The sequence below is a fragment of the Primulina eburnea genome, chromosome 18 (genome assembly GCF_022965805.1).
Source record: "Primulina eburnea isolate SZY01 chromosome 18, ASM2296580v1, whole genome shotgun sequence".
In the NCBI taxonomy this organism is placed as follows: Eukaryota; Viridiplantae; Streptophyta; class Magnoliopsida; order Lamiales; family Gesneriaceae; genus Primulina; species Primulina eburnea.
The window spans coordinates 6710699-6723824 of NC_133118.1; the positions used below are offsets into that span (position 1 = coordinate 6710699).

At 37.9% G+C, this 13126-nt stretch overlaps 1 long non-coding RNA gene across 1 annotated transcript; it reads right to left on the minus strand.

The window, feature by feature from the left end:
* Positions 1-12472: 12472 nt before the first annotated feature.
* LOC140818980 (uncharacterized) lies at positions 12473-13103 on the minus strand. Its single transcript, XR_012115177.1, has 2 exons — positions 12821-13103; positions 12473-12701 (listed from the first exon to the last, which is right to left on the minus strand). It is a non-coding gene; the product is annotated as an uncharacterized lncRNA (long non-coding RNA).
* Between the last annotated feature and the right edge of the window lie 23 nt (positions 13104-13126).

The following is a 13126-nucleotide window of genomic DNA, read 5'->3' on the forward strand; positions in this document are numbered from 1 at the left end:
TGATCGTGTGCAATCAAATAACCCGGTATCATTTGAAGATGCAGTGACGAGGGCTGAGATGGATGAGTTGGTTATGCAAGAGTATGGGGCTCAGGGACGATTATCAGAGCCGACTAGAGAGTCATTGCGACCGCAAGGACAGCCTTTTAAATATCAGAAGGGTTCATCTTCTTCTTCAGTATCATCTGGGAGGCGTCGATTTGATTCACGACGTATTGAGAGTCGTGGAAGTAGTTCTCAGTCTGTTCAGGGGTAGAGAGAGGAGTCCAGAGCAGTGAGATGTTTTCGTTGTGGGGGACATCATCTGATCAGACAGTGCTCAAAGACCAAGATCACCTGTTTTGAGTGGCGGTGTGGGCCATATAGCTAGACAGTGTCCTAGTCGTGAGGGACAACGAGAGCCCAGGAGTGATATAGGTAGATCCTCAGAGAGATGAGGACGACAGTCTCAGCAGTTTACACCACGACCTTTTGGAGGACAGCCACGTATGCAGGGAGCTAGTCCGCCTCAGGCACAGGTGTATGCTTTGACACGAGAGCATGCAGAGGAGGCACGAGAGGATATGATAGCGGGTAAGTGTTATTTAAGTTCTTATCCTGCTTATATCCTTGTTGATACAGTTGTCTCACATACATTTATCTCGAAGAGGTTTGTGGTTGAGCATCATATGCGCTCGTCTCCATTGTCTATGCCTCTTTCTGTTTCGACACCCTCTAGAGTTGATATATCAGTTGTATCGATGATATCATATGGTATTATTTCTTATGAGGGCTATGAGATGAGTCTGATATGATTATTCTAGAGATGACTTATTTTGATTGTATTGTGAGAATTAATGTGTTGAGGAGATACCGTGCGACTGTTGATTGTTATCAGTGGGTAGTATATTTTTACACCGATGAAAAAGAGCATTGGACAATTTATGTGAAGGGTTCTCGTCCTTGTCTTCCGTTGGTATCTGCTATCCGGATGTCTCAGTTATTGGAGCATGGACATGAGGGTTAACTTATTTATGATGTAGATGTGACAGAGAAGAAGAAGGAGGTGGGAATAGGGGAGATACATGTAGTTGCTGAGTTTGCCGATGTATTTCCTGATGAGATTCCAGGCTTCCCACCAGTCCGTGAGGTGAAGTTTGGGATTGAGTTGATGCCAGGTACTTCCCATATTTCTCGTATGCCTTACAGAATGGCACCAGAAGAGTTGAGAGAGTTGAAAGCCCAGTTGCAGGGCTTGCTGGACAAGGGATACATTCGCCCTAGTGTATTGCCTTGGGGTGCACCAGTCTTATTTGTGAGAAAGAAGATGGAACGATGCGGCTTTGTATTGACTATCGACAACTGAATAAGGTAACGATTAAGAATAAATATCCCCTCCCTCGTATTGATGATTTTTTTGATCAGTTACAGGGAACCTCAGTATATTCGAAGATTGATTTGAGATCAGGATATTATCAGATACGAGTTAGAGAGGAGGATATTCAGAAGAAATCATTCAGGACCAGATATGGGCAATATGAGTTTTTAGTTATGTCGTTTGGGTTGGCGAATGCTCCAGCTGTGTTCATTAGTTTAACGAATAGGGTATTTCAGCCTTATCTCGATCAGTTTGTTATTGTGTTTATTGATGATATATTCCTGGAGTGAGGCTGAGCATGCAGGGTACTTGCGTTCAGTATTACAGGTACTGCGAGATAGACAGTTGTATGCCAAACTCAGTAAGTGCGAGTTTTTGTTGGATCGAGTGGTCTTCTTTGGTCATGTTATATCGAGAGATGAGATTTCTGTAGATCCAACGAAGGTCGAAGCCGTGTTACAGTGGTCTGCACCTATATCTGTACCAGATATCCGTAGTTTCTTGGGTTTAGCAGGTTATTATAGTCGATTTATTTAGGGATTTTCAAAGATTGCTAGACCTTTGACACAGTTGACTCAGAAAGGTGTACGATTTCAGTGGTCTGATGCATGTGAGAGGAGTTTTCAGGAATCGAAGCACCGACTGACGACTGCACCGGTGTTATCAATCCCTACAGAAAACGAGAGGTTTTTTGTTTATACTAATGCATAATTACATGGTTTAGGATGTGTTTTGATGTAGGATCGACATGTTGTAGTATATGCCTCGAGACAGCGGAAACCACACTGAAACAAGGTACCTTGTGCATGACTTGGAGTTGGCAGCCATTATCTTTGCCTTGAAGATATGACGAAACTATTTATATGGTACCTCGTTTACTATTTATACGGATCATAAGAGTTTGAGATTTTTGTTTACATAGACAGAGTTGAATATGAGACAGAGACGATGGTTAGATTTGTTGAAAGATTATGACTATGAAATTGAATATCATCCTGGTCGAGCTAATCTTACTGCTGATGGATTGAGTCGTAAAGTGAGCTGTACTGCAGAGGATGTGAGTCGTTTATCAGCTATGATGAGGTCTTGTTGTTCCTTGGGATATGATTTTGATATCTCGATGACTCCTATCCAGGTATCTACCTTATTAGCTGAACCTGATATATATGGTTGTATTTGTGATGCACAGATGACATGCGAGAAAGTTCAGCGATGGAAGGAGTTAGTTTCTCAGAAACAAGATACTCGTTTTAAGTGGCTGATGATGGCAGTTTGAGGATGAATGATAGATGGGTAGTGATACATCTGAGTTGCACCAAGGCCTGTTGCGGCGTGCACATTGTAGTCAATATTCTATCCACCCTGGTGGCAAGAAGATGTGTAAGGATCTACGCTCTCAGTTCTGGTGGAAGGGAATGAAACATGATATGATTGATTTTGTACTGTTGATATATCAATTGTCAACAAATCAAAGCTGAGAGAAGAAGGCCAAGAGGTGAATTGAGGAGTTTAGAAGTACCGACTTGGAAATGGGAGCACATATCGATGGATTTTGTAACTCATTTGCCAAGAAGCACTGGAACTATTGATGCTATTTGGGTAATTGTTGATCGATTGACGAAAGTTGCACATTTTATACCCTATAACATGAGTAGTACGTACTTGACGATGGCACAGTTCTATATACGAGAGATTGTATAGTTGCATGGGATTCCAGTGTCTATTATTTCTGATAGAGATCCTCGATTTGCTTCTCATTTTTGGGAAGGATTGCAAACTGCGATGGGGACAAAGTTGAGATTGAGTACGGCTTATCATCCCCAGACAGATGGTCAGATTGAGCGTACTATTCAGACGTTGGAGAATATGTTGCGTGCTTATGTTATGGATTTTAAATTTGTTTGGCAGTCATCTATTCCATTGGTGGAGTTTACGTATAACAATAGTTATCAAAGTAGTATTCAGATGGCTCCATTTGAGGCATTGTATGGGAGACATTGTAGATTTCCGTTATACTGGATGATGTTGATCGAGCTGCAGTTACCGGTCCTGATATGATTCATGAGATGAAACAGAATGTAATGTTGATACAGCAATGATTGAAAGCAGCGCAAGATAGATAAACCGCCTATGCAAATAAAAGATGAAGACCCTCAGAGTTTCAGCAGGGCGATCGAGTATTTTTGAAAGTTTCTCCTTTTCGTGGCACAGTGCGATTTGGTATAAAAAGAAAGTTGGCACCGAGTTATGTTGGTCCGTATGAGATATTGCAGCGGATAGGCACTTTGGCTTACCGATTGGCTCTACCTCCATCTTTATCTGGTATTCATGATGTGTTTCATGTGTCGATGTTGTGGAAGTATGAGCCGGATTCCTTCACATGTGTTGGATATTTCTGAAGTTCAGTTAGATCCTGATGTGTCTTATGTTGAGAGACCGGTTTGTATTTTGGATTGATCTGCACGAAAGCTTCATAGTAAGCCTTATACCGATGGTGAAGGTTCAGTGGGAGCATAGATGTGTCGAAAAGGCTACTTGGGAGACAGAGCGGCATACGAGGGAGCTCTACCCCTACTTATTCTGATGGTATGATATATCTTTATTTATGTATGTTATTACTATTGTTGATTAATTTCGAGGTCGAAATTCATTTAGGGGGTAGAAATGTAATGCCTGAAGTAAACATTACAAGTTGTTAATTTAGTAATATGAGATTACTAAATAATTAATGATTTTTAAAAAGAGAAATATGACATATCTTGGTCATATGAAGTCCAAATGATTTGAAATTTAGATATAACGTAGAAAACTCAAAGATATAGAAGTTCCATGTTTCAAGTTTTGAAAAATTTGATCGTTTGACTGGTCCAAATTGATATATCAGCGTTGGAAATGTTAAATATTATATTATATATTAATATATTAATTTATTAATATTATATAATATAATATTTAAAAAAAAGTTTGAGCCGGTGGAATTGAATTGAAATTCAAATTACACCGCAACAGAGGCATTGTACCGAGAGTGAGGCAGAGAGAGAAAAAAAACATTTTTGAATTTTCTTTACGATCGTGCGACTTATCGGTTTATCCAATCGATGAAACGACTTCAATTCTGGATCGTTGACATGTGGTCTTCGATTTGAGGTATAAATTATATATTTTTGGTGATTTTTGAAATTCGTTGATTTCTGGAATAAATATGATAAATTGTTAAATTAAACAGAAATTGAAGATTTTTGAATAGTGTATGATTTTAACGAAGTAGAGAAGATTATCGTCGCGTTATTTTGAATTATTCTCAATTTATTATAATTGGGGATTTTTAATCGTTGGATTGAGATTGGAGAGTTGTTTGTCAGTTGTTATTAATTCTGAATATATATTCGGAGTCTACGAAGTATAGGATACACGTTGATATATAGTTTTCGTAATTTGACGAACGTTGTAAAATAGCCTATTACATGAAATTAATTTATTATGGTGTATTTGATGTTAGTATTGTGAATTAAATACTTGAAATAGTAATTGTTGAACGATAAGAATTTATAATCGAGTTTTATATTTTGTTGAATTAATTGTTGTTGGGCTATTTGATATTATATATTGAGGCTGTTATGACTATGCTGATACGTTCACAATGATATGATAATTGTTGTTGAATTATTTAGATACATCACACGCTTCGGAATCAAAGAAATAACCATATTTTATATATACTCGAGTATCAGGTACGTGTTGACGAGCATATGTTGTTATTGTTTAGTATTGATGACTACTATTGCGTTGAACGATGATAAATCACTGGTAATGGGTGATTTGATATTATATCTGTTGTTGTTTATTATTGTTGATGTTGTCGGTTGTCGTTGTTGGGAGACGTCACGTTGATATTGTTCGTTCGACGATATTGCTGTCGCCGGAGTTGGGCTGTGACGTATCGTCGATGTTGTTGTTCGTTCGACGATATTGCTGTCATCGGAGTTGGGGTGCGACGTATCGTCGATGTTGTCGTTGCAGTAGTATGAGAGTGATGTTGTTGATGTCGTAAATGGTTGGTGACTTGATTGTCCAGAGACAGCAAAGGGAATATTTTTGTATCATTTCAGTTATATTTTATGTTGTTAATATAATTGTTATGTATTATGATGATGATTGTTGTGTATGCTCACCTTTTGGGGGCTGTTTCTGTAGGACAGGTTACATGATTATGCTGTGAGACAGGATAATGGTGAAGGACTAGGTGTGTCTAGTCAAACAGTCCTGTAGTTGATAGTAGATAGAGACATCATAGTTTATTGTCTTATTTGAGTTGTGTGTATGTATTTATTATACTGTTTCTGCTGCACTGATATAGATAGTGTGATGATTGCACTATTTTTTCGTATATGCATTATATTATTACGTCGTTAAAAAGAAACTTTTTGTGCATATGACGTCACATGTTGTACGATTACATTGCGAGGTTTGGGGCGCCACACTGCGTCTAAACGCTCGAAGATAACGAATACTGACGCGGTGGAATACGTGAGATGACCGGGAGACGCTTGCTACAAGATTTCTTGCCCAAAAATGAGTGTAAATCTTCAGAAATTTGCAAGAGGGAAGGGGTGACTGCTGCTGAATATTAAGAACCCTAGATCTCTTCCTCAAAAAAAGAAAACACAAAGTGTGTGTGCAAGTGTGTGCAGCCGATGTGTGTGTGTGAGGGTGAGTAACGTGTGTGTGTGTTAAAAGATTAATTAGGATAAAATATACTTAGTCAAATAATTAGTGATATCATAATACGATTCTAATTATTTAACCCCATTCAAAGGTTTAATAAAATAATTAAATAATAAATTTTCACGATTCAAATTCTCAAATTCCAAATTAGTATTTGAAAAACTTAAAAATCTTAAAATCACCTAATAAATAAAATTATGCTTTAAAATGCTTAAAATTTCAAAAATAATTTAAAATGACAATTTTCTTAATTTGAAATGAAATACCACCTTTTCATAAATCATCACCGGTCTCTTTTCCCGATCCAACATCAAATATTCGCCTGAAGCATAAAACTCACGAAAATAGTTTTTAACGTACATCATAATAACGTGTAATGATTTAAAATAATGCAAAATCGTAAATCATGCATGGTTAAAAATCATCTTAAAATTAGATAAATAATTTAACAATTAAATAAATGCATTAGTTTAGGTGTAAGGATTTTCAGGGTTCTACAAGAACCAAACTTTATTATAAAATTTCCAAATTACGAACTTAGACTTTTAATAATTATTGAGCTTAAATATAATTTTCCATAATTTTATAAAGTCTAAAACTAGGCTTTTTGATTAATTTTTTAATTATCATTTCGTGCGGCGATAAAATCCCGGATAAATTCAAAACTCGTTATTTTCTTCCCAAATTTTAAACATAGAATTTTTATTATTTATTCTACCCTTCCAAGTAATGAGCCACCCCCTTGGAGCCATGGATTCAATTTAGTCTTTAAAATCTCGTTTTTGACACATCAACAAACAACCCGAGCCATCTCCCGATTTACTCGAGCCACGCCCGAGCCATCTTGTGGGGACCCGGACGCTAATCAATTTCTTAATCTTAATTGGGACTAATTAATCAATTAAAAACAGGGTCTAATTTTTTTTTTAAAATGCGGAACGTAGTGAAATCAAACTCATATACATATCAGTATAAAATACAATACAGGTCCTGTACTGCATACATTCAACTACACTAAGGTTTAACAACTAATGTCAAGTGTTCCGACCCTATTATACATCATAATCAAAGTCCGGAATCTCCACTCTAATCACGATCTTTCTTCATCTCCTCAACCCTGTACATGTCCCACCTGTTGTCATGTACACATACAGACAAGACAACAGCCGGATAATTCCGGTGAGAATATAATCCCAGTATAAATCAACGAAACATGCAATCATATAAACAAATATAAAGCATGTAATCAGATAACAAAGATATGTATCAATATCTGAAACATAATCAATATCAAACTGTCGACAAAGGCTCGTGACTCCACGACTCAGACTAGATTCAATCCTAGCCTAGGGATCCCGGTTTCCAGACATTGGCATTCCATATCGACCAACAGTAATAGAAAAAACTCCAGTTCTATCCACGTCGATATAGTATCGATCACCAGTAATAGAGAAGCTCTGGTTCTATCCACATCAGTATAGTATCGATCACCAGTAATAGAAGAAACTCCAATTCTATCCACATCGATCAACAGTAATAGAAGAAGTTATAATTCTATCCACATCGATACAATACTGATCACCAGTAATAGAATGAGCTATAATTCTATCCACATCGATAGTCAATTATCCAGTAGCAGACTATGGCACTTCCGCCAATACAATATCTCATGACATCGTGCAATGTGCCCGTGGTGATCCCACCACTATCAGGCACTTCTGTCATAAGACTACTCGTCTAATACCTGCTATCTAAAATCAAGAGAACAAGTATATCAATCAAATCAATGCAATATCAATGCAATAAAGTAAAGTATGTGATTTAGGGAAACTCAAGTCTAAATCGACTCAAGTCGATCTCCCAATACACATTGACTTATACCTTTCTTTCGTCGGTTTCTGGCTCAGTCAAATTCTTGAATTCACAGTCTGTCTGGCAATGACAATATCAATAATCTCATGTCAATATACCTTTCAAATCAATAACAATCTGATCAATCTTGATTTAATTCAAAATCAACGGCATAACGGTACAATCACAGTATCCCCGTCAATACCAAATCAACAGACATCAATTACAAATCATAACTCATATCCATTACAATCTGTAATTCAATCACGATTCAAATCTGTCTGGTATAAATTAATATACCCTTAAAAATTCATAACAATTCCATAATCAGTCCGTTTCTTAATCTGACTTTGATTCTACGATGTCTAACATATCAAGAACATCATATCTGAATCATATTCAATTCTGACAATAGCATAATTTCAAAGCATGTCAAAACGTAGTAAACTTACGTCAAGTTGTAGCCTACGTTGATAGGATTACAGTACTGAAGTCAGATTACAATTCGGACGGACGGATTTCTCAGAAAAGGCATAAGGATATTTCACAACTTCACAGAAGCTTTTCTCAATTTCTTTTTCCTTTTGTTTCTGAAGATTTTCGTTACTTGTATATATATGTATATATATATATACTCACATACATGCATCAATACAAATGTCCAATTTTCCTTCTGCATGGCTCGCGCTCGGGCGGTGAAAAATTACCGCTCGAGCGCGGCATCCTCTACCCAAACACTCGGCTTGTCACACACTGGCGCTCGGGCGGTCACAAACTACCGCCCGGGCGCCACTTCTTATGCCCGACGCATGTGCTTATTGAACATTGGTGCTCGGGCGGTTATTTTCTACCGCTCGGGCGCCAATAGTTCTGTCCAAAAATGCACTCTTCATATGATTTGGCCAATTCTGGTCTCGTAATAGCCCGGTTATAATTATATCTATTCATAATCAATAATCATATCAGATTACGATAATTAACTTCTCGGGCATTACACATCTCGAGCCAAACCCTAGCCCACCCAACAATGGACCATTCTGGAACTCGACCCAATTCTGCATGTGATGTGCATGTGCATCCTAGGGACCTTATGACTCCTATCTAGACTAGGACCCTTCCAGCCCTGAACCACTTGACCCAACCTGACCCTAACCAACCTTGTACCACGCATAGACCAGCCCCATCCTAGAACCCAGCAGTGAAGCTCATGAATCAGAAGACCCAAGCTGCGCGCATGCTACCCCCATAGTGCCTCCCTAACGTTTTCTGTGTTTGGCTCGAGTCCCATCGAGCCACCCTGCACCAACTCATGACCAGACCCTCTAGGACCTTCCTGGACCCTTAGAACCCATAGGACTCAACCCCATCTCCTAAAACCGAAGCCACAACACAGCTACAAAAACCAGCCGTGAAACCTACATGAACATGGACCCTACGTTTCTGTCGCTAAGACCTAGCCAACCACACCAGACCTTGAACCAGCTTCGTGTGCTCCTTCTTAGGACCCTAAGGTAACCTAGCCCAGACCGAAGCCCATGTCCGAGCCCTTAAACCCTACGCAAGTCTGTTGTACATGTGCTGCTACCTCGATCACCTCTCGGGTGGAGTCCTAGCAAGCTAGGACTCCTCCCCAGCCCCTGGTCTCGAGTCCTAGCGTGGCTAGGACTCTTCCCTTGACTCAACCACGTCCCTAGCTAAGCCTTGGTCCATCGGTTACGATTGTGTGTTTGGCTGTGAGAAACAGTCCGTAAAACTCGGTGGATATAACCCGACGACACTCCATTCAAAGAGGTAAATTGTTTAATTTATTATACGGAAGCAGCATGAGCCATTTATATATAAAAAAATCGATAATCAGAATATGATATATAGGTTGGCAACCTTGAGTAGCTGCATGTCTTGAGACTATATGCTTTTAAGAACATGTTTGATAGGTAAAACAATGTCACATACCATAATTATGAGAATTAAAGATATTTTTGGAAATTTTGAAAATTTGGGGAGTTAAAACAAAGATTTGAGGAGATATGGAGTAAAGAGAAAGTTAAATATGGATACGGGGAATGAATACCAAGTTGCCTTTATTTCAAACAATTACAAAAATAATAAAAATCATTTTTCAATATTTGAGGAGCGAAGTTTTATATGGGTTTAGAAACCGAGGATGCCTCTAGATAAGGTTTAAGTCGATCCTGGGCTTAAGGGCAGTGCCTGAGCCCTTCAATGACTGACATGTGTCATAATTTATTATTTATTTTGAAATTATTTTATCTTGTAATTTTCCAACCATGGTTTAGACTTTAGATCTCGTCCTCGATCTAGATCTATGTCCATTCAAAATTTTGGAACTCCCACCATTTTTCTTAAAAAATTTCACGATAGCTCTCAAATTCTCTTTCAAACTTCGACCAACAAAATTCGAGTTTCACCTCCCCAACTCAGTACGTCGCCAACAACCCACCACCCACCGAGGGAGGTCACCGTTCATCAGATCTCCGTCATCACAACAGCGAGCATCTCCGTCCTCGCCACCACCGTCCTTCTCCCTCGTCCTCGCCACCACGTCGACGAACCCTCACCAGGGAAAGCCACCGTTGCGGCCATCACATCTCCATCACCACAACAGCGAGCATCTTCGTCCTTGCCACCGCTATCATTCTCCTCCGTCCTCGCCACCACATTGGCAAATGCCCTTGCCTCACCACCACTATCCTCGTCGTTGAACAAAGTTTAACAGGTCTGTGTCTACCTCGCCAACACTCTACTGTAAATTTATTGCATGTCTACGCTACCTCGCCAATAGCCACCAATATTATAAAATCTGAAGGAGATTTCTCTTCTAATGAAATATAAAAATATTTCTAAAAAGACATCTGAAAGCATCAACTATCGGTCTGGTCTCCTGAAGAATAGCGCACGATTTTTTTTTTTTAGAATTGACTAGAAATCACAAATAATACCCTCACCATAATTTTCTGCTTGAAGCAAAGAGAGAACAAATAAAATTCACTCAATATAGTCTATACACAAGAAATGAGAACGTAAGGATTTAAGCAAGTGACAACTTTCAAAAGCTTTCATATATATGATTCAAGAACTTGTCTTATGATTTAATCATTCCATATTATTTTTATATTTCTTAGTATGCAATTGATGTTTTTTTGAAGGCAAGTGATAAATTTCAGAAGCTTTCATATATAGGATACAAGTACTTGTCTTAGCATTTTATCATTCCATATTATTTTTAAGTTTCTTAGTAAGTAAGATAGATATGTATATATTCAAAATATGCTTGAAATATTTAATTGCTTGGAATGTTCCTGCAACCAACTTGATGTTTATTGTTGTAGTTGAATCTATGTTGGTTGTTGTAGGTTTTTTACTTGACAATGGAAGATGACAACCCAACTGAAGAGTTGGGGGGGGGGGGGGGGGGGGGGGGGAATACATTGAAGGAGTAGAACTGGATCATATTTCACAAAAGCAATGTGGAGTTCCTGATTTATCTATGCCAGAAAACGTTGAGGTACTAACTGAAATCTCTGTTGTCGGTGTTTTGGAGAGCGAACTAGCAGTGGGTTCAATTGTGAATAGCGTTGAAGAAGCATATTTGTTGTATTGTCAATACGCGCATGCCAAGGGATTTAGTGTGAGAAAGGGTGATCAACGTTATTTTCCCAAAACTGAAGCATGTGTGCCACAAAATTTAGGTTTTATTAGAAAGGATGCATATGACCATATGAGTCAGCTAAAAAAGCATACCAAAGTTGAGAATGGAGATGCAACTGAACTTATCCAATATTTTACTGAGAAGGCGAACAAAGAGAATTACTTTTACTGGAATGTGCAATTAGATGATGACGATAGAGTGATGAATTTTTTCTTTAGGGACTACAAATGTGCAGTGGATTATGAATATTTTGGTGATGTGCTGTCGATTGACACAACATATAGATCAAACAAATACAATTTGATTTGTGCTCCATTTATTGGTTTAATTTTGAGACAATGGGGATTTTGTGTAAGCATGTTTTGATGGTGTTTAACTCTTTGGACGTCACTGTTTTACCCAACTGTTACATTTTGAAGAGATGAATGAAGAGTATAAAAACTAGAGTTAATAATGACTTCCAAGAAAATGGTGGTGGTGGTGGTCATAAATATGAGATGGTGTTTGTAAACCAAATAATGAGATCGATGTATGATCTATTCATTAACTTAAACATATCTTACACAAATTCTTGACAATATTAGAGAATTTTAAGCTACTACTAACTTAATTATATTTTACATATTACAATATTAAAGAGGACACCATAGCAATACCAAGAAGAACTCTAGTCATCATCATGAAATTGTAGAGATTCCAGCAAGACTTTCAACTCTTCGGATAGCTCCTACATTCTTAATGCATTTCTCTGATGCTCACGTGCTATCTCTACTTGAGCATCAACCAATTGAGCTATTTTCTCGTTTTGTTTTGTTTTTTCAAACTCGAACTTGGAGCGGACGTTGAACTCGAACTTGGCACGGACGTTGAACTAGAACTTGGAGCGAATGTTGCACTCGAAATTAGAGCGGACGTTGAACTCGAACCAGCAGCAACGAAAGGTTTCTTCATGTATTCATCAAATGCTCTCAATGCCTCTTCTTTATTGTGATATCCCTTGTAGCAAGCATCTCTAAAACCATTAACTAATGCTTGAGCCTCTTCCCAGCGCTCATAAACACCGGGTTTTCTCCCATTAAAAACAACATATGTTTTTTCCTACATCAAAATAAAATTTTACAAAAAATTCAATAACTAAGCATGATATAAAAAAACAATAACATAAGTTCTAATTAAAAATAGGTAAATGAATATAGAACACGAAATTAAAAAATTACCATCGCGGAAGATAGCTTTGTCGTGAGAGGATATAATAATTTCGACTCAAACCTACATTGAAGATAGCACAACAAAATCATGAAGAAGCACAATAAGAAATTAGTTAATTATACACAACAAGATCGACGAGGTTGGTAGGATTCTAGATTGGCAAATTTCTCATCTCAAGTGATTTAAAAATTTACGGTCACCCTATAATGTTATTCATTTTCTATCGTATTGTTAAGGATGATTGTGGTATGAGTTTCTCATCCGTTTTCTATTTGGGTTGACACTTCCCTTAAACTGGATATTGCTGCTTCAGG